This window comes from Saccopteryx leptura, chromosome 2, assembly GCF_036850995.1.
Source record: "Saccopteryx leptura isolate mSacLep1 chromosome 2, mSacLep1_pri_phased_curated, whole genome shotgun sequence".
Lineage (NCBI taxonomy): Eukaryota > Metazoa > Chordata > Mammalia > Chiroptera > Emballonuridae > Saccopteryx > Saccopteryx leptura.
This window is the reverse complement of record NC_089504.1, coordinates 63,944,841-63,965,857: the sequence shown is the minus strand read 5'-3', so window position 1 is coordinate 63,965,857 and position 21,017 is coordinate 63,944,841.

The following is a 21,017-nucleotide window of genomic DNA, read 5'->3' as shown; positions in this document are numbered from 1 at the left end:
GTTGCAGAAGAATATTTTACCATATGAGAAAATGCTCAAGATGTATTAAGAAAAAAAAAAGTATTTCAAAACAATATATGCAGTGTGTACATGTGTGTGTGAATCTGTGTTTTTGTGTGTGTATGTGTGTGTTGAGAAGGATGCACGCTAAATGAGTAACTGTGGTTCTCTCTGAAAAGTGCAGCTAATGTATTTTTTAACCTTTGATTTGAGTATTATCTACATTTTCTACAATAGCCCTTGTATATGTGATAATCATCCAGGAGAGGGGAAGGCTCTGCTGCCAACTGAAGTCTCATTTCTATTCTTGTGGTGGGGAGATGGGATAGATTGCTTGGATTAACAGCCTCACCAGAATCACACAGAGTAGGATAGTTTCCCAAGAAAGGGATATCAGGGAACAGATGCCATGTGTGAGCTTGGCCTGAATAAGCTTAGATGTCTTGAGGGCTTCAGACTGGGCCTATGTGAGATGTTCCTTTAGGGACTGGTCAATGATTGTTTGGAGCCTTACTGGTGGTGGGACAGTGTACAGATCATCGACCTGGGATGCTGAGGTCCCAGGTTTGTAACCCCAAGGTCACCAGCTTGAGCATGGGCTCATCAACATGATCCCATATTCACTAGCCTGAGCCCAAAGGTTGCTGGTTTGGAGCCCAAGGTCGCTGGCTTGAGCAAGGGGATCACTGGCTTGGCTGGAGCCCTTTGGTTAAGGCACATATGAGAAACAGTCAATGAAAAGCTGAAATGGCCCAACTACAAGTTGATGCATCTCATTTCTCTTTCTCTCTCACCAAATAATAATAATAATAATAATAATAATAATAATAATAATAAATTGTTTGGAAGTCTTCTCTGTGCTAGCCCCAATATTGGTTTTTAAAAAACATACTATGAGGTGGAAATTTCAGAATAGCCAAAGTTGACTACTACTACCTTCCATATTTTTTGCTTTGGATGAATAGGTAGAGTAGTGTGGGGGACATAGAGGATTTCACACATAACCATTGCTTCAGAGGAGAGCAGTTGTTCTAACTCATTGATAACTGCCCTTGGAGCGGAAATACTTGGCAATGATGGCATCTAATCAAGAGGCAATATCATTAAGGCTGTTTCAACAAGCAGGTCCCTCTCTGTATTACAGTAGCAAAATTCAATAGCAGAGATATGCATTTGGGCAGAGATTTCTTATATTACATGTATCCCAATACCTTTTTCATTCACTGCGAGTTGTGAAATGTATCTATCAAAAAGCTGCATATGATACAGTGCAAATTGATCAATAGTCACAGTTTGAAAATTTCATGTTTTTCCCCCAGAGAAGAAAATATTATTTAATTTCACACTAGTGTTAGGAAGTCTATTTTAGACCCTAGAAAGAAAATTTGAGTAGGGGCTTTGCATAACAGTGGTTTTCAACTGCCAGTTTGTGGACAAAGTTTTGTGCTGATGTGAAAGAGTTAACCACCCTGATGACAACTCTTTCATGGACCAGCAGGAAACTTCTGCTGGACTGGCACTGGCAGGGTCTGTGGACCAGCAGACCAGAGGTTGAAAACCACTGCTGCATAGCCTTATGTAATTCAAATTGACTGTTAGTGTGAATTGAGTAGGGTCTCAGAAACATAAGCAGCTTCAACACTTTATCATCCTATAGAAGTGGTTCCCACATGCTGGTTTGTGGATCAGCAATATCAGAACACATAGAAGAGCTTTAAAAAATCCCCCACATCATCCCAAATTCTGACTCAGTAGGCCTTCAGTGGGTACTGAGAACCTCCAACCTTCCCCAAGTGACTCTAAAACGCAGTTAAGGTGAAGACTGCTGATCCAGGCCAAGGACATGGAAGCCGTTAACTGCTCATCTTCCATATTTAATGCAATGTATGATCATATGATGCTTGGAGTTTAGGGAACACAGAAGCCTCTTTCCTGGGCGTGATGACCAGTTCTGAGATGTGGCATCTGATAATCCAGCTTGTTTTTTCTTTCTGGAATATTTTATCTTTCTGAGAACATTTATGTAATGCTACTAGTACTAGTCACTGCATAAAGCACTGAGGTGGCTAGAAATAACAGCCATCATCTTTGGCCCTGAGACTCCACTGTCCATTAGAGGCTGGAGACGGTCCTGCCATTACACGAGGCAGTATCTGCTCCAGTGGTGGGGGTGGGAAGATCATGAGTGGAATAAAGAAAGAAGTACAAGATTCCTTAAATGGCTAGATGAGCTATCATCACTACAGCATCTTTTCTGGTTCTTGACTGTTTTTTTATGATTCTCTAGGAAAATCATGTATTACCTTTTTTTTCCCATCACCAATTACTGTATTGTGGCCAAAGTCATCCTTACAAAGCATACAAATCACCCCATTATCCCTCTCTTTATGCTTTTCAGTGGATTCCCATTTCTTACAAAACAAACTTTAAATCTGTTGCCTGGCTCAAGATTCCCTGAAGACCTACCTGTCCTTTGTTTCAAAAGTACAGGCCGCCTCTTTGTCCCTTTGTAATGTGCCCAAGAAATGTAGACAGAGCTGAACCATGCTTCCTTAAATGTTCTATTCTTTCTGTCTGTTTGTGCTTTTTCTAGTTGTAATTACTTACCCCGCGTCTGTTTCAGTCCCCTTCTAGACCAGCCTTCACGGGAAGGTTCCCGGGTCCTGTCCCCTCCCCTCCTGTTGGATTCCTGCTACTTTGAAGATATGACTGCTTAAGTTCTGTGTACCCTACCCTGCTTATGCTGAGAAGGGTGACTGGAGTGTTCTGAGTCAGGACAAATTGGTCTAGAAGGAATTCATCAGGCTCAGGCTCCATGGTCATACCACCTGTGCAGCGACAGCCCCATGCTCAGAAGGACTCTGTGCATGGTTTAATGCCTTGCTGTTGCCATCTTGAAGTTTTTAATAATTTTATCTTTGAACTTCTGATATGTAATTGAAATCTGATGAAACAATGGAGCATGAGCAGAGGAGATACACACATGCATATCTGCTACTGTTTTTTGCCACTGCGTTCACATAACGTTTGTGATGTCCTATGAGTACAGAATTTTACATGCGTGGGAGTTCAGCAAGACTCAGAGTATGCACATAGTGAACATATTACATCTACAATTGAGTAAGCTGACAGCTTAGAGAGAGGCCATTCTCGATTTGAGCCGGAATTTGCCTTGAATGCAGACAGAAGGCAATGACATTCTAGAAATACAAATCACCAAGTCCCTGGATTAGGCAACCACTTATGCTGTTGATGATGATGTGGAAGGAAAGGAAAAGGTAGGGCAACTCTTAACTGCTTTTCCTTTAAGTTCTTCCTTACTTCTCAGGTAGAGTATGGTAGAATGCACATATGTCAAGAAGTGAAAATAAAAAGCTGAGTTAGTAAAAAAAAAAAAAAAAGCTGAGTTAGTTTTGTGCAGTGTTTCCACTGTTTTGGTAAGAACAGAATACATATGAGTATACAAGCTATGAAATACAAGTTGTATAACTATAGTCATTCTACATATAGGTTAAAAGCTCTTATATTTGCATTTAAAACTGGTATTGTATGATGTAAAAATGAATGGTAAAATTCATACTAGTATTTAAAAATTTTAAATTTTTATTACTTAGAATAACATTAAATAGCACATTTAAAATACAGGGACAAATCAAGGGAGAGACCATGAAACAAAGAAAAAAAGCTTTATATTTTAGTTCCTTAGGGCAATTTTCCTTGCTTTTTAAACAAGGACCATGCATTTTCATTTGCACTGGGTCCTGAAAATTATATAACTAGTCCTTCACAGTGAAAAAGGAACTAATTACTACCCTGATTACCACCAGACCCCAATTACTTATAAAGGTGAACGTGAGGCAAGGGCATGCAATTGAGTTCCTACTATGTGTTCTATTTTGGTCTTATTAAAGGTTAAAATGTCAGTTCCAGAAGTGGAATTAAAAACAAGATCTTTCCCTTTAATCCAGAGGTCACTTACACAAGGAACACAGCCTTGACTGAAATGAACCAGTGACACCATCACCCAGACCTTGTGGAGAGAAAGACATGTCCTAAGCCTAGGAGAAATAACAGCTGCCAATCTCATCACTCCAGGCACTGATGCATGCTGATGGAGGTGGGCAGGAGGGCACCTTCTTGGGGATGGGTCTACCATCTCTGGTTAGAAAAGAAACAGCAAGTCCCCTAGCAGCTTCCAGCAGGTGTATCACCAAAACAAGAGCCAGAGGATACATTTCATTGTGACAAACCGCCCCAGAGGGAGGGCTAAAGGATGCAGTCAGGACTCTAATGGAAAGTGGCCAGGCATTCCATCTATGTACAATAACCCTGTGATAAAAAAGAATCATGCCGCAGTTGCACTTACTACTAGATTTTAGGAATTTGGTTCAAGAAAGTCTGCTTGTTTCAACTATTTTATAAAAATGTCTGATAAAAAAAAATCTTGCTAGTTGTATTTGCTTAGAGGGGCCCAGACCTACTAAGGGGCCGATTGGAAGGCTGTAGCAATATTTTGATATTTAGTGGATCCCAAGGAGAGATTAGCAAGGAGAGCTACATGCTGGGGATGGCAGGGTGTCCCAATGGCAAGTCCACGCAGGAATAAAACACCAGAACTGCTCTCACTGGGCTGGGATTTGTGGGCAGGAGTCCAGTCCTTGCGTCAGGGAGCCTCTAGAGCAGTGGTAGTCAACCTGGTCCCTACCGCCCACTAGTGGGCATTCCAGCTTTCATGGTGGGCAGTAGCGGAGCAACCAAAGTATAAATAAAAAGATAGATTTAACTATAGTAAGTTGTTTTATAAAGATTTATTCTGCCAAACTTAGTGAAAATCTGACATAAAGTGCTTGGTAAGTAATTATTATTATATGCTTTAACTTGCTGTAACTCTGCTTTATAAATTTTATAAAGTAAAGTTAGTTCCCTACTTTATAAATCACCATTACCGTGAAACCTGTGGCAGTTAGAAAATTTTACTACTAACAGAGATACAAAAGTGGGCAGTAGGTATAAAAACGTTGACTATCCCTAGAGAAACACAGGCCACATACAGCAGCTTGAGGTAAAGAACTAACTCATATAGGCAGGAGAAGCCTGGGGTTTAGGACTGAGGTGATATTCAGTAAAAGGAGTGGGGAGGGTTTGGGGGGGGGCAGCTCATAAAAGGGATTGACTGAGCATTTCCAGACAGTGCACCAGGGCCACTTAAAACTCTCCTGTTCCCTCCCGTCAGTCAGGACTGGTCTTGAGCATGCACTGAATCAACAGGTAGAAACACAAGGTGGAGCAAAAGTAGGTTTACAGTTATGAGTAAGGAAAGTATAGTGTTTATTTATTGTATTATTTTCTATATTGTAAACCTACTTTTGCCTCACCTTGTATTGTTTCTTCTTATGAGGAACAGAGAAGATGCCAAGCTTAGGAACAGGAACTGAACAGTTATTACATAAATATATATATTTTTTATAGAGACAGAGAGAGAGAGTCAGAGAGAGGGACAGATAGGGACAGAAAGACAGGAAGGGAGAGAGATGAGAAGCATCAATTTTTTGTTACGGTACCTTAGTTGTTCATTGATTGCTTTCTCATGTGTGCCTTGACCAGGGGGCTACAGCAGAGTGAGTGACGCCTTGCTCAAGCCAGCGACCTTGGATTTAAGCCAGCAACTTTGGGCTTTAAGCCAGTGACCTTTGGGCTCAAGCCAGAGAACATGGGATCATATCTACGATCCCACATTCAAGCCAGCAACCCCGTGCTTAAGTTGATGAACCCTCACTCAAGCTGGATGAGCCTGTGCTGCAGCCGGTGACCTCAGAGTTTTGAACCTGGGTCTTTGGTGTCCCAGTACAACGTTCTATCCACTGTGCCACCACCTGGTCAAGATGTATGAATATTTTTAAGAACCAAAAAAAAGGCCCTGGCCGGTTGGCTCAGCGGTAGAGCATCGGCCTGGCATGCGGGGGACCCGGGTTCGATTCCCGGCCAGGGCACATAGGAGAAGCGCCCATCTGCTTCTCCACCCCCCCCCCCTTTCTCTCTGTCTCTCTCTTCCCCTCCCGCAGCCAAGGCTCCATTGGAGCAAAGATGGCCCAGGCTGGCCCAGGCGCTGTGGATGGCTCCTTGGCCTCTGCCCCAGGCGCTAGAGTGGCTCTGGTCTCGGCAGAGCGATGCCCCGGAGGGGCAGAGCATTGCCCCCTGGTGGGCGTGCCGGGTGGATCCCCGTCGGGCGCATGCGGGAGTCTGTCTGACTGTCTCTCCCCATTTCCAGCTTCAGAAAAATACAAAAAAAAAAAAAAAAAAGAACCACAAAAAAATATTTTTTTCTATCACAAAAATCAGATAATACATATATATAAGTAAAGTGAAAAAATCGAGCAAAGCACGTAAGTCCACCCATCCTGGGTCATTAGTATTTCCCCCCTTTATTTACAAAAACTTTAGTTTTTTATGCTTAGTCTAGTTTGGAGGAGTTATTTTATCTTTTACTATTTTTTTGTGGGGGGGGAGATCTTATTATCTTTTATTTCAGAAGCAAATCGAAAAGCTACATTTCATTTTTTTGAAGACCCTCTGGGGGCTTTGCCTGCCCACACGCATTTCTCTTCTAATTTCAAAAACTTGTTGTGGACTAAAATGTTGATACATTCATTAGTTATTGACTAATACAATCCTAACATATTACAAAATTTGCCTCCAATGGTTGTGGAAGGGTTGATGTGTGTAATTTTTAAAAATTTTTATTAATTTTAATTTACTTTGTTTACATGGATTAAAGTGTCCCACTGAATATAACTCCCTCACCCCCACCCCTGTGTCCCTTTTTATACCCCCTTCGCCCCCTCCCCCTAACTCCCTCCTCCCTTCCCTCTATGATGTGTTGCCCTGTTATCTATATCTCTGTGTTATGTATACATAATTTAAATAATCCCTTTACCTTCTCTGATCCCATCCCCTCATCCCCTTCCCTCTGACAGCTGTCCCTCTGCTCCCTATGAGCCTGCCTCTGCCTCTGTTCCATTTCTTAGTTCACTTTGTTCATTAGATTCCACATATAAGTGAGATCATATGATATTTTTATTTCTCTGCCTGGCTTATTTCACTTAACATAATAATCCCCAGGTCCATCCATGCCGTCACAAAAGGTAAGATTTCCTTCTTTTTCATGGCCATGTAGGATTCCACTGTGTATATGTACCACTGCTTTTTAATCCACTTATCTACTGATGGACACTTGGGCTGTTTCCAGATCTTGGCTATTGTAAACAATGCTGCAATAAACATGAGGATGCATATCTTCTTTTGAATCAGTGATTTGGTGTTCTTAGTATATATTCCTAGAAGTGGGATAGCTGGGTCAAAAGGTAGTTGCATTTTTAATTTTTTGAGGAAACCCCATACAGTTCTCCACAGTGGCTATATAAGTTTGCATTTCTACCAGCAGTCCAGAAGAGTTTCCTCTTCTTCACATCCTCACCAGCACTTATTGTGTGTTGTTTTGTTAATGAGCGTCATTCTGACAGGTGTGAGGTGGTATCTCATTGTGGTTTTAATTTGCATTTTTCTGATGATTAGTGACGTTGAACTTTTTTTCATATGCCTATTGACCATTTGTATGTCCTCTTTGGAGAAGTGTCTATTCATTTCTTTTGCCCATTTTTTAATTTGATTGTTTACTTTCTTGGTGTTGAGTTTTAGAAGTTCTTTATAAACTTTGGTTATTAACCCCTTATCAGAAGTATTGGTGAATATGTTCTCCTATTGTGTGGGTTGTCTTTTTATTTTGCTCATGGTGTCTTTTGCAGTGCAAAAGCTTTTTAGTTTGATATAGTCCCATTTGTTTATTTTGCCCTTTATTTCACTTGCCTGTGTAGGTAAATTGACAAAAGTATTGCTACGAGAGATATCAGAGAGTTTACTGCTTATGTTTTTTTCCAAGATGTTTATGATTTCGCAACTTACATTGAAGTTTTTTTATCCATTTTGAGTTTGTTTTTGTGAATGTTGTAAGTTGGTGGTCTAGTTTCATTTTTTTTCATGTACCTGCCTGTTGGGCAGATAAAATGTATTATGCTCACTTTGTTAAAGAGGCCATTGCCCAGGTGATATTGGTGTGTGTTGGGAATCCTTGTAGCCTGGGGCTTGGTTTTGGGATTGAGCCTGTCCCACCCTTTTTGGTGTGAGGTGGTACAATCCTATCATGCCTCAGAGAAGTGACTTTGTATTAGAGACTTCCCTATTATGTATATTGGATTAAGGGTTTGGATTTCTACACTATAAAATGGGGACAGAGCGCTCTTGGTTCGGGGGAGATTATCATTAGAAGAGAGAGCAGAGCAGAGGAGAGCAGAGAAAGGCCACGTGGAGGAGGCCAGGAGAAGCAGCCAAGATGGCGGAGTGCTGAGTGAGATGCCAGTTTGTGTAGAGTTTGTATTTGGGATAAGGAAGGAGATGGGGAACAGAGGTGAATAAGTCTGGTGACCTAGAAACCTTTGATTCTAGAAAACTCGGATAAGTCAGTGGCTTTGTGAGCACTGAATGTGACTGGGTTTTGGAGCCCAGTGTGTATTTTTTACTTGCCCACCAGGTGCAAGCTAGAATTAAAGACCCACCAGTTTGTGGCTCTGTTGTTTCTTTACCGACTGTCCGAATCCAATACGAACCTGCATGTGAATGGCCACGATGGTGGCTCCTGGCCTTACACTGCCCAATATTTCTAACACCATTTATTAAAAAGACTGTCTTTAATCCATTGTATGCTCTTATCTCCTTTGTCAAATATCAGTTGTCCATAGAGCTGTGGGTTTATTTCTGGGTTCTCTGTTCTGTTCCATTGATCTGTACACCTGTTCTTATGCCAGTACAAAGCTGTTTTGATTACAATGGCCTTGTAATATAACTTGATATCAGGAAGTGTGATACCTCCCACTTTATTCTTTATTTTCAAGATTGCTGAGGCTATTTGTGTTCTTTTTTGGTTCCATATAAATTTTAGGAATATTTGTTCTATATCTTTGAAGTATGCCATTGGCATTTTAATAGAAATTACACTAAATTTATAGATTGTTTTAGGTAATATGGACATTTTAATGATGTTTAGTCTTCCTATACATGAACATGTAACATGCTTCCACTTGTTTGTATCTTCCTTGATTTCTTTTTTCAATGTCTTATAATTTCCTGAGTGCAAGCCTTCTACCTCCTTCATTAAATTTACTCTTAGGTACTTCATTTATTTTGTTGCAATAGTAAAGGGGATTGTTTCCTTAATTTCTCTTTCAGACAGTTTATTGTTGGTATATAAAAATACCACTGATTTCTGGGTATTAATTTTATATCCTGCCACCTTGCCGAATTCACTTATCGGGTCCAGTAGTTTTTTGACTAAGACTTTAGGGTTTTCTATGTACAGTATCATGTCATCAGCAAATAATGATAGTTTTACTTCTTCTTTTCCAATTTGGATGCCTTTTATTGCTTCTTCTTGTCTGATTGCTGTGGCTAGGATTTCCAGAACTATGTTGAGTAAGAGTGGTGAAAGGGGGCACCCCTGCCTTATTCCTGATCTTAAGGGGATTGCTTCTAATTTTTGCCCATTGAGTATGATGTTAGCTATCTTTTACTTTTTGATGTTTCTCTAATTGGTGGTTCCTATATATTCACATGTGTTTATCTCAAGTCCCCCTCCTTGGAAGCAGAATCAGGTATGCTGTTTTATTTTGAACTACCCGGGGCATTCTAATTCTTCCTCCAAAATTTTCACAAAAATAACAAAGTCATCCTGGAAAGCCCTTGCTGGTAAGCTTCCCCAGCCATAAGTAACAGAGCATCCATCATAAGGCAGAGAACAGAAAGAGTAATGGGTAAGGAGTCCACAAGACCTGGATTCTAAGGCAAGCACTTACCCACACCTGATGAATGACCTCAACTAAACTACTTCAAGTCTCCGAACCTTTGTTCCTCATCTTTAAAAAGAAGATAGAAACATGGAGTAGAGGACTAGTTACCTCAGGAAATGTATATTGAGTATGGTTAATCTCTATTTCTTTTATTTATTTATTTATTTATTCATTTTATAGAGGAGAGGGAGAGACAGAGAGAGAGAGAGAGAGAGAGAGAGAGAGAGGAGAGACAGAGAGAGAAGGGGTAGGAGCTGGAAGCATCAACTCCCATATGTGCCTTGACCAGGCAAGCCCAGGGTTTTGAACCAGCGACCTCAGCATTTCGCATTTCCAGGTCGATGCTTTATCCACTGCGCCACCACAGGTCAGGCTAATCTCTATTTCTTAGTTGAAAGAAATATTAAATTTATTAGGTATAACATAATATATTTATATTATATAAAATAATTAAATAATGAATATATTTATTATAAAATACATATGTAATAAATATAGTATATTTAATATCTAGAAAACTTAACATCATGCACCTTCCTCCCATTCCTTCAATCCTTCCACATGATCCACTGTTTTGTGTTTGGTTTTTTGTTTTGTTTTGTTTTTTTGAGAGAGGCAGGGAGAGAGAGACAGGAACATCAAGCTGCTCCTGTACGTGCCCTGTGAACTGACAACTGGCAACATCTGTGGTGAAACAACTCTCCAACCAACCAAGCAATCTGGCCAGGACTTAATTTTTATTTATTTATTTTATTTTTATAGTCAGGAAGGGAGAGAAAGGGGAGGGGCAAGGGAAGCATTCATTTGTTGTTCCACTCAGTCCTGTATTTATTGTTGCTTCCTTTGTGTGCCCTGACGGGAGATAGAACCTACAACCTTGTTGTTTCGGAATGACCCTCTTAACCAACTGAGCTAACTGGCCAGAATCCACATGAGCCACAGTTTAAGATCCCATCACCATCCAGAGGAAAAGAGACTGTGGCCAAATCAAGATCCCCAAAGATCTTGACAATCTGGAATAATGTAACACATGAATCAGATCTAAGGAAATTTATCTAAGAGATAAAATCCTATGCTTACAAACAATAATGTAACCAGAACCATAGATGAAGCACACAGCTCTGGGATAGTGATGAGGCCACAAAACATGGCTCATGGGGAAGGGTTGGGAGAATAGGGCTGCTCATTGTGGAAAAGTCTGAGTGATACTTTTCACCTGTTTGAAGATTGTCCTATGGAAGCGGACATAGGACAATCCTATCCTTGCTGATACAGAAGTTCATGAAAATATTGACTTTTGGGTAACTACAATGTATTATTGACTTGTATTTTTCTTCCATTTTCCAATTCTTTTCACTTTGTCTCCATTCAAATCCTCCTACAATGTCTTTTTTGTTTTTTTAGTTGTTTGCTTTTAGGCCATGACAGAGGACTTGATCTCTATTTGTTAAACTTTTTAGATATCTAACTCATGGTTCTATCTTATTGAGAACCTTTGGGATTCTAATTTGGTTAGTAAATGTCTAAGCCAACTCTTTGAATCATATGTACATTTGGTCATCATGCCATTATTATATTATAATCCTTCACGTATGGCTGAGAAATAGAACCTTAAGAAAGATAAATTCTTTCCCAAGACATCACAGCTAGTGTGTATCAGAGCTTGAACTACATATGGGTCTTCTGATTCTAAGGCAAGTGTTCTTTCTATGGCATCATACTCTTTCAAAAGAATTTTGAACTTATGGTAGAACTTATGTATAGAAGCCCTAGAAACAATATACCAGAGACTTGCCCTTTGTGTTGTTTTCACAAACATTTTACAATAGATTCTTTAATTAACTCTGGAGTTGGTATTGTTGCTCTAATTTTATAGAAGAGAGAGAGGTGTAGGGAGGTTAAATATTTTTTTCAAGGTCAGAGAGAAAACTGGATGCTACATACCAGTTGTAGCAGACAACAGATTGGAAAGATGTCTTCTCTTCCTGAAATTTTAAAAATATCTTTGGGACTATTTCTTTAGAAGACTTAAAAGAGGAGCTGAACAAATCATTACACATTATTAAAGTGGGAGGGTCTCAAGATCTGATGAGTCAAAATAGGAGAGAATCTTTTTACAATGCACAAAAATTCCAAGATGAAGCCAATTTCCAGAAAGATACATAACAAGAAAGCATGAAGCATCATTTGGGATCTGATTAGAATTCTGAGTCTAGTTCTTTACATTTAGAGAAGTTGGAGAGAATTTTAGGGAAACAAAAGTATTTGGGGGGGGTCATGATTAGCTCTGTTTAATTAAGCCCTTGGTTAACATAAACAAGATTTTGATTTTTCTAACTGAAGAGCTTTGGAGCTTTTAACACCAATCAAAATTTACACCTTGTATCAAGTATAAAGCAGCAAGTTTGTATAGACCAGTCTACCTTGAATTAGTTCAGTAGAATTTGAGAGCTAGAAGGGTCCTTAAAAATTTATTCTAGTTCTTGCTTTCAACTTCTTCTTTTAAAACAGCGGTTCTTACTTCCGATGGATTTAGGTGACCCCTGTGTTTTGGTCGTTCGACCCCCAGCGGGGTCGCGACCCACAGGTTGAGAACCACTGTTTTATTTATTTATTTATTTATTTATTTATTTATTTATTTATTTATTTTTTAAAGACTTTATTTATTCATTTTAGAGAGGAGAGAAGGAGGAGGAGGGGAGAGAGAGAGAGAGAGAAGAGGGGAGGAGCAGGAAGCATCAACTCCCATATGTGCCTTGACTAGGTAATCCCAGGGTTTTGAACCGGTGACCTCAGCATTCCAGGTCAACGCTTTATCCACTGCGCCACCACAGGTCAGGCAAGAGAACCGCTGTTTTAAAAGATGAGGAACAGCCTGACCTCTATTGGCGCAGTGGATAAAGCGTCAACCTGGAATGCTAAGGTCGCCAGTTTGAAACCCTGGGCTTGCCTGGTCAAGGCACATATGGGAGTTGATGTGTCCTGTTCCTCCCCCCTTCTCTCTCTCTCTCCCCTCTCTAAAATGAATAAATAAAAATTTTAAAAAAGATGAGAAACAATGGTTCTGAGACTTGAAGTAGTTTAGTTGAGGTCATTCATCAGGTGTGGGTCAGTGATTGCCTTAGAATCCAGGTCTTGTGGACTCCTTACCCATTGCTCTTTCTGTTCTCTGCCTTGTGATGGATGTTCTGCTACTACTGGCTGGGAAAGCTTACCAGCAAGGGCTTTCCAGGATGACTTCGTTATTTTCTTTGGAGATAATAAGAACATCAAAAGAAATTCTTTTTTTTTTTTTTTTTTTAAATAGGAGAGCAACACACCACCTCAAGCCTGAGAGAATGATTTTAGAATTATTCATTATTTGAACATGGTCATGCCATATGATGTTTTCATGGACATCAATAAGCAAGAACTTATTGTGGTTAATTTAGGTTATCTAAGACGAAGTATATGAAGTAGAAATACATGGGGTTGGGATTATAGTTGGGTGTGAATTCTGGATTTGATATGTTCTCCTTAGTACCTTGGCCAAGCTACCTAAACCTCTTTGAGCTTCACTTTCCTCATTATAAATTCAAGATCATATTTTCCTTGGTAGTATTAAACGAAGAAAACATATTGTGTGCCTTTATTTGGCACACAATAAATATTACTTCCCCTCTTCCATTCTGAAATTTGCTTCTTTAAATGCATTCTCTCAATAATTGCCTATAATTCTTGTGTTGAATGAGTAGGATAAAGAAGTGATGACAAGCAAAGTATGTATTTACACTTATGGAGAAATTTTTTAATTGCTTAAATAAGCAATTACTATTGAGGGTCATGAGTACTTAGGTAAAGAAATTCAGGATGCTAAATGCAGACTGAATAAGGAGATCTAGTTTAGAGGATCAAGAAAGGTCTCCCTAAGGAGATGGTATTTAAGTTAAATCCTAACAGATGCTTAAGATTTAGTCAGATGAGATGGATTGAAAGTGTGAAAAGGAAATCACAATTATTCCAAACAGTCAGCAATCAAGTGTGAAAATTCTGAAGGGAGACAGTTCAAGAAATGCAAAGTGAGAGGGAGACTGAAAATTGATACAGCTGGAGAAGAGGGCAGGCGATATTTTGGCAGAGGCTTACAAGCCATGGCAATGATTTTGGAGGTTAATTTTAAGGGCAATGGAGATCATTGGAGAGCTTTATAAGTTCAAGAGAGATGATTATTGTCATTAAAATAAAACTGTAAATATTATCTCTGAAAAAAAAAAAAAAGACTACTATTCAAATGGACTAATGAAATTGCTTCAGAAAGGGCCTTCATTCTTTGATCATGGAATTCAGGGATGCCTTTTTAATGGAAAAGCATCTGGATTTAGCTATTGTGCTCTACCACAAGAGGGAGCTAGTGGTCTTCCATGGTTGTATAATGTTTTGTTGGCCCATTGTCTAATGACAACATGGTGGCACTGGCAGTTGGCTCAACAGTTGGCCATTTTCCAGGAGCGAGGCCGTTATGGCAGTTGGTGGTTGGTAAATTCAGTCCCTGCTCTCAGTGCCCAAGCATATGTCCAGACCCTACTGGCAGTCTTGATCCTGGAGTTTCCAGCCAGCAAAGACAAAGACTGGGTTTGAAAGGCCTCTGCCTGTCACTATCGCAATTACTTGAGCAGTTATGCTCAAAACATCTCTCTGACAGAAAAACGTTTGTGTTCCTCCGGAATGGAAAGGGAGGTTCATGGTTTTTAAAATTCATGAATTGCGGGGAATGGAACGTTCCTTCTCTGAGTGCAGGAGAGAAACAGAGAGGCTGTGTCTGTATGATACCCAAGCTATGGGTCATTTCAGTCGGGAAAATTTAGTCAACCAAATTGTTTGACATGGTATAGATAGACCCCTTTCCTTCTCATCCCAAGAAAAGGTTTTAAACTTTTTTAAATTTTCAACTGGTTGCACTGGATACACTTGAAGAGTATTCAGGTTCAGGCAACCGACTAAAGAAATTTAGTATTTCTTTTTTCTATTTTAAATTATTTGAAGACAATGATTTGGGCTGGGTGTATGATCAAAGTAAAATCCAATGAAAAGGTTCAGGTGGCTTGATTTTTTTGTTTTTTCTTGGTTTGAATACAGCCACGAAGATTGGAATATTGTGGAGTTTATATTTAACCATCTTTATCACCCTTTCTGTGTTCTCTTCTGCCTCCTTGGGCTCACTTATTTCAGTCTTTTGGGTGTCCAGTACTTTCATACCCAAGATCGAATTACAGCTCCCACCAAAGCATTTCCAAGGGCCTCTCTCGCCCTGCCAGTTCTCCCACTTACACTTTTGAATTAAACCTTAGAATCTGTGAGTTTGGAACAAAGCTATTTGAGTAAATTGATTTACTATAAGCTTTTAAGATTTTAGTAGACTCTAATATGTGAATGTAGGAACACCCAGCACACTCTCTAGCTCCTTGACTTTGGGAGTGGGGGGGGGGGTGTAGCATTATAAATGAATATTTTGGTAGCCCAAATAAATACTTGGTGGTGGCATTTTATTTTATTTTCATTTTTTGGTGGCATTTTAGATATTCAAAAAATGATTTCCCCCTATATTATGGGGATAAAATCTCAGGTAGTTTGTGTAGTGGAGTTTGTGGCAGTTTGATGAGTTGGAGCAGGGCTAGCTAGTCATTCATGTTTGATGCTGTGTTTTGAGTCTCAACTTTTGCCCATCCATGTGAACAGCAGGGTGATAAGATGCAACACAGGTTCTCAATATGTTTGATTTGATCTTTCACATTTGCATGTGATCTATTTTTAAATTTATTTTTGTTTTTATTTATTTATTTTTTGAGAGAGACAGGAACGTTGAGCTGCTCTTGTATGTGCCTTGACCAGAGAATCAAACAGGCAACCTCTACACTCCGTGACAATGCTTTAATTTTTTTTTCATTTATTGATTGATTTTTAGAGAGACAGAGAGAAGAAGGAAGAGAGAGGGAAGGGGAAAGGGAAGTATTCATTTGTTGTTCCACTCAACAAATTAATTGTTATTGATTGCATCACACATGTGCCCTGACTGGAGATCAAACCTGCAACCTTGTCTTTTCAGGACAACACTCTTAACCTACTGAGCTAACCAGCCAGAGCCAACATATGATCTTTTGAATATGTTTAAGCCATCTGTATTTCTACTGCCATCTCTTCACCCCACATAACACTTAACAGCATATCTTCGTAAACTAGAACTACTGTTTGATGATAGTGTCTGAGAAAGACCTATAATTCCTCTCTTATAAAAAAAAAAATCATCTTGAAAGGACATGGAATTCTTTTTAAAGTTAATAATAGCTTATTTCTTTGCACTCCAAAATAGGAACCACTTTACAGTTTTCTTGTTTTAAAAGCAATATATGGGAAAGACAAAAGCTGTATGATCTCACTGATATGTGGAATCTAAAGAAAAACAGATTCATAGAAACAGATCAGATTTGTGGTTGCCAGAGGTGGGGGATAGGGAATGGGGAAATTGGGTGAAAGTGGTCAAAAGGTTAAAAAAAATGTAGTCATAAATAAGTTCTGGAGATGTAATGTATAACATGATTATTAACAATACTGTGTTTGTATATTTGAAAGTTGTAAATATGCGAGGTGATGGATGTTAAACTTATTGTAGTAACCATTTCACACATTTACTTATATTGAATCATTATACTGTACACTTTATACTTATACAAAGTTCTATGTCAATTATATCTCAATAAAATTGGGGAAAAAGTAATACATAATGGCAACATGAAGATATAAAATATGTGAAGTGTAATGGAAAATAAAAGATAAGCATGATACCATTTTTAGTAAATAGTCACTATTAAACTAGTAACTTTTGGAATATTTGAAAATTTTCAGATATTTTTCTATACTCATGGAGATATTTTCCAAACAGGAATGAGCAAGATTATAGTAGTGTTATTATTTTGTCACCAAATTTTATTCACTTAATTACATATAGTGAGTGTCATTTATACCATCATTTTAAAATGGTAGCACACAATTCTTTTGCCTGAAAATGCTCTCATTTACTTAAGAATGTAACTAATCTCTTGTTAATGGAACTGTTTACACTTAAAAACAGTCAAATATTGTACCCTAAAATTGACACTGGCCCAGGAAACACAATACACTGTTTTTGAAGAAAGTATTTTTTAATTATAACTAAAAATACTGTGGTTCTCTCCAGTTTGTTTTTTCTTTTTAACATATACAGGACTTCAGAGAGAGTATCCAAGGTCTACAGAGATTTGGAGAGGGATTGGCTGTCCTGGTAGACTTAAGGATGTTTTAAAATCAAATGAGAATAATCAAGCGTTTCTACCCTTAAAATGAGAGTGTTTAGTATTCCATTCAGTGTTCAACTGTGGTTTAACTGGGAAAGGCAGGTTTTATGACTTGATCATGCATATACAAATCTCTCTAGGAATTTTATCCAGAGTTACCAAAGGGGAACTTAAGCAAAAAATTAAGGACTATAGAAACCTCTTTTGTAATATTGGACTAGGAGTCCTGTTCTTCTTCCTTGTAACTGGGAACACTATTGGAGCCTTTCATAAAGAATTGTCACAAGAGGTTATAACCCAGTTTGTTAATTTCAACAGTCATTCAGCCGTTGTAAGACTATCTTGTTGATCAATGGCAATTACATGTTTGTATGTATGTATTTTAAGAGCAGAAGAATTATATTTATTTTATTTTGTTTTTTACAGAGACAGAGAGTCAGAGAGAGGGATAGACAGGGACAGACAGACAGGAAGGGAGAGAGATGAGAAGCATCAATCATCAGTTTTCCATTGTGACACCTTAGTTGTTCATTGATTGCTCTCTCATATGTGCCTTGACATGGGGCCACAGCAGACTGGGTAACCCCTTGCTTGAGCCAGCGACCTTGGGTCCAAGCTGGTGAGCTTTGCTCAAACCAGATGAGCCCGCGCTCAAGTTGGCAACCTCGGGGTCTCGAACCTGGGTCCTCCGCATCCCAGTCCAACGCTCTATCCACTGTGCCACCACCTGGTCAGGCAAGAGTAGAAGAATTAAATGTACTTAAAATGGGTAGAACAAAGATACAAATGGAAAACCAGTACACTTAGAAATATTGCTGCCTGATTGGTGGCACAGTGGATAGAGCATCAATGTGGGATGCTGAAGTCCCAGGTTCAAAACCCCACAGTCAACAGCTTGAGCACGAGCTCATCTGGCTTGAGTGCAGGCTCAGCAGCTTGAGCACAGAGTTGCCAACTTCAGTGTGAGATCATAGACATGATCTCATGGTCGCTGGCTTGAAGCCTAAGGTCACTGGTTTAAGCCCAACATTGCTGGCTTGAGCAAGGGGTCAATGGCTGGGCTGGAGCTCCCCTGGTTAAGGCACCTATGAGAAAGCAATAAATGAACAATTAAGGTGCTGCAACTACAAGTTAATGCTTCCTATCTGTCTCTTTCTCTTTCTGTCTATTTCTCTAAAATAAATAAATAAATAAATAAATAAATAAATAAATAAATAAAATTAAAAAAAAGAAGAAAGAAATGTTGCTTAGTGCCTATTGCCTATTTATTGAGGATGTGATAGAGGCAGAAAGAATTCAGTGTGGATTAAATAGTGCTGGAGAAGCTAGCTACTGAGGTGCCTTTTAATGAAGCATCTCTTGGACAGGACTGTTGCTACTGCAGTATAGTAGCTCTCCCATGGTTTCAGTTACCTGAGGTCAATCATGGCCCAAAATTATTAAATGGAAAATTCCAGAAATAAACAATACCCAGGTTTTAAATTGCACGCCATTCTGAGTAGCATGGTGAAATCTTGCACCATCCCACTCAGTCCTGTCTGAGACATGAATCATTTTTTCCTCCAACATATCCATGTTATCCTGTATACACAACCTGCCTATTAGTCACCTCACAGCCATCTCAGTTATCAGATCAATTGTTGAGGTATCACAGTGCTTGTGTTCAAGTAACTCTTATTTTTCTTAATTATGGCCCCAAAGCATAAGAGTAGTGATACTGGCAATTTAGATATGTCAAAGAAAAGCTGTAAAATGCTTCCTTTAAGTGAAAAGGTATAAAAAAAAAGTGTATTTGGGTCCAGGCATCCTGGGGGATCTTAGAATGTATCCCTACAGATAAGGGGTCCTACTATGTATAAAATATTTCTACTCAAAAATTTGTGTTTGACTTTTAAACACCTTAAACATTTAGGAAGTTAATTATTTTTTAAAAAATGAGTTATTTTGATCATTTATGCCCTAAAATTCTGTAATTACTTGGTGATAAAGCAATCAAATGGTTAAAAAAAACTTCAGTTTATTGGTCACTTCGATTCTTGGTGGTCCTGATTCTAGATCAGGACTGTCTCTTGGGATTAATGGAAGTGATCTCCCATTTACAGAGTAAATAGTGGACCAGCATCCATCTCCCATCTCTTCTCTTTTCTATTCTCTTCTTTTCATTTTCTCTTGCCTTCATCTTCTCTTTGCATTACCAGTATTTCTCCTTAGCTACTCTCTTTACATTTCTCCTGCCTTCCTTCAACTCCTGAAATTCTATCTGTCTAATCCAGTCTTCTCAAAATTAGGCATCTTTGATGTTTTCCCATCATGCTCCAGTATAATATAGCTGGGTTGCCGGCAAGCACTCTAGGTTCTGCAGAATTATTTTTCTTTGTTTAGTGATGTAGTAAGAGCTGGATCCCTAGCTTTTCTGTGCTTTCATTCTCATCCACCTCTTTGCTTGAACATTACCTGAGGGCCCAACAAATGCTTTTGATCATAAGAATAATGTCCAGACATTGCCTCTATGTGGTAATAGTCTTTTCCCATTGGAGTCCTTGAAGGTGGAAAACACATGACCATGAGCAACTTTAAGGGAAATTCATCATGAAATGCCTTTTATTTGAGTGGTGTTCAAAAAATAAGCTGTTGCTATAGGATTTTAAGAAAACTGGCCCCATGCCGAGATGGAAAGCCTGTGGTCATCAACTACAAAGGGAGCTTCAGCTGAGAGGGCTCATTTTGGGATGAAAATTGTCTTCCTGTTTCCTTACTACATCAATGATACAGCAGTTTCTTTTATAATTTCCAGTTGTGCACAAACCAGTCAGCAGAAAAATGAGTTTCCTTCCCCCCTCCCCCAGCTGAGAGAATATTCTTTTAAAAGAATGAAAGAAAGATAAAAAGAAGTTAGAAGTAAAGAAAGAATTAAGGGGGAAAATCCATGATAAAAACTCTTTTTTTAATTAATTGAATTTATTGGGATGACATTGGTTCACAAAACCATACAGGTTTCAAATGTATAAGTCAATAAAACACCATCTGCACACGGCATTGTGTGTCCTCTGCCCCAAGCAAAGTCTCTTTCCTGTCTTATTTACCCCCACCACCCCACCTTTCCCACTTCCACTTAGCCCCCAACCCCCTTTCCCTCTGGCTATCATCACACTGTAGTCTGTATCTTATGTATTACGTATATATGCTTTTTGGCTAATCCCTTCACCTTTTACCCAGTTCCCTCACTCCCTCCCCTCTGAATCCCTTCCTTTCATTTGTTTGAGGGAAAAGAGATTAGTTTGATACCCAGCAAACTATCTTAAATCTTCAAAATAATTTAATTAATTGCTTTCAGAAGGAGAGAGGTGAAGAGAGAGAGAGAGAGAAAGGAAAACATTGATTTATTGTTCTACTTAATTTTGCATTCATTGGTTGATTCTTATATGTGCTTTAACGAGGGATCTAACCCAGAACGTTGGCATATCGGGACGATGCTCTAGCTAACATAGCTACCTGGCCAGGGCCTCTCTTAGATCTTGTATTAACAGTTGCTTCTCCAGGCACAGAGGGCTCTTAGTGGGAAACTGATGAGCACTTTTTAGTGATTCAATATTGTGTAAGTAAATGTATCCTTCACTGACCATTTATCTTGCTTATTTCTTGCTTTATAAGCTAGAAAGAGAATATTAGTTGACTGGAATTTCACTTAGATTTTTCTCATTAAACTACTCACACATATATCTTTTGAATGGGGAGAAGAAAGATAACTTTGCAAGTTTGCAAAATGAAATAAAAAGTTCAAAGGTTATAAGGCCTTTCCTGTCACCAACAGTGA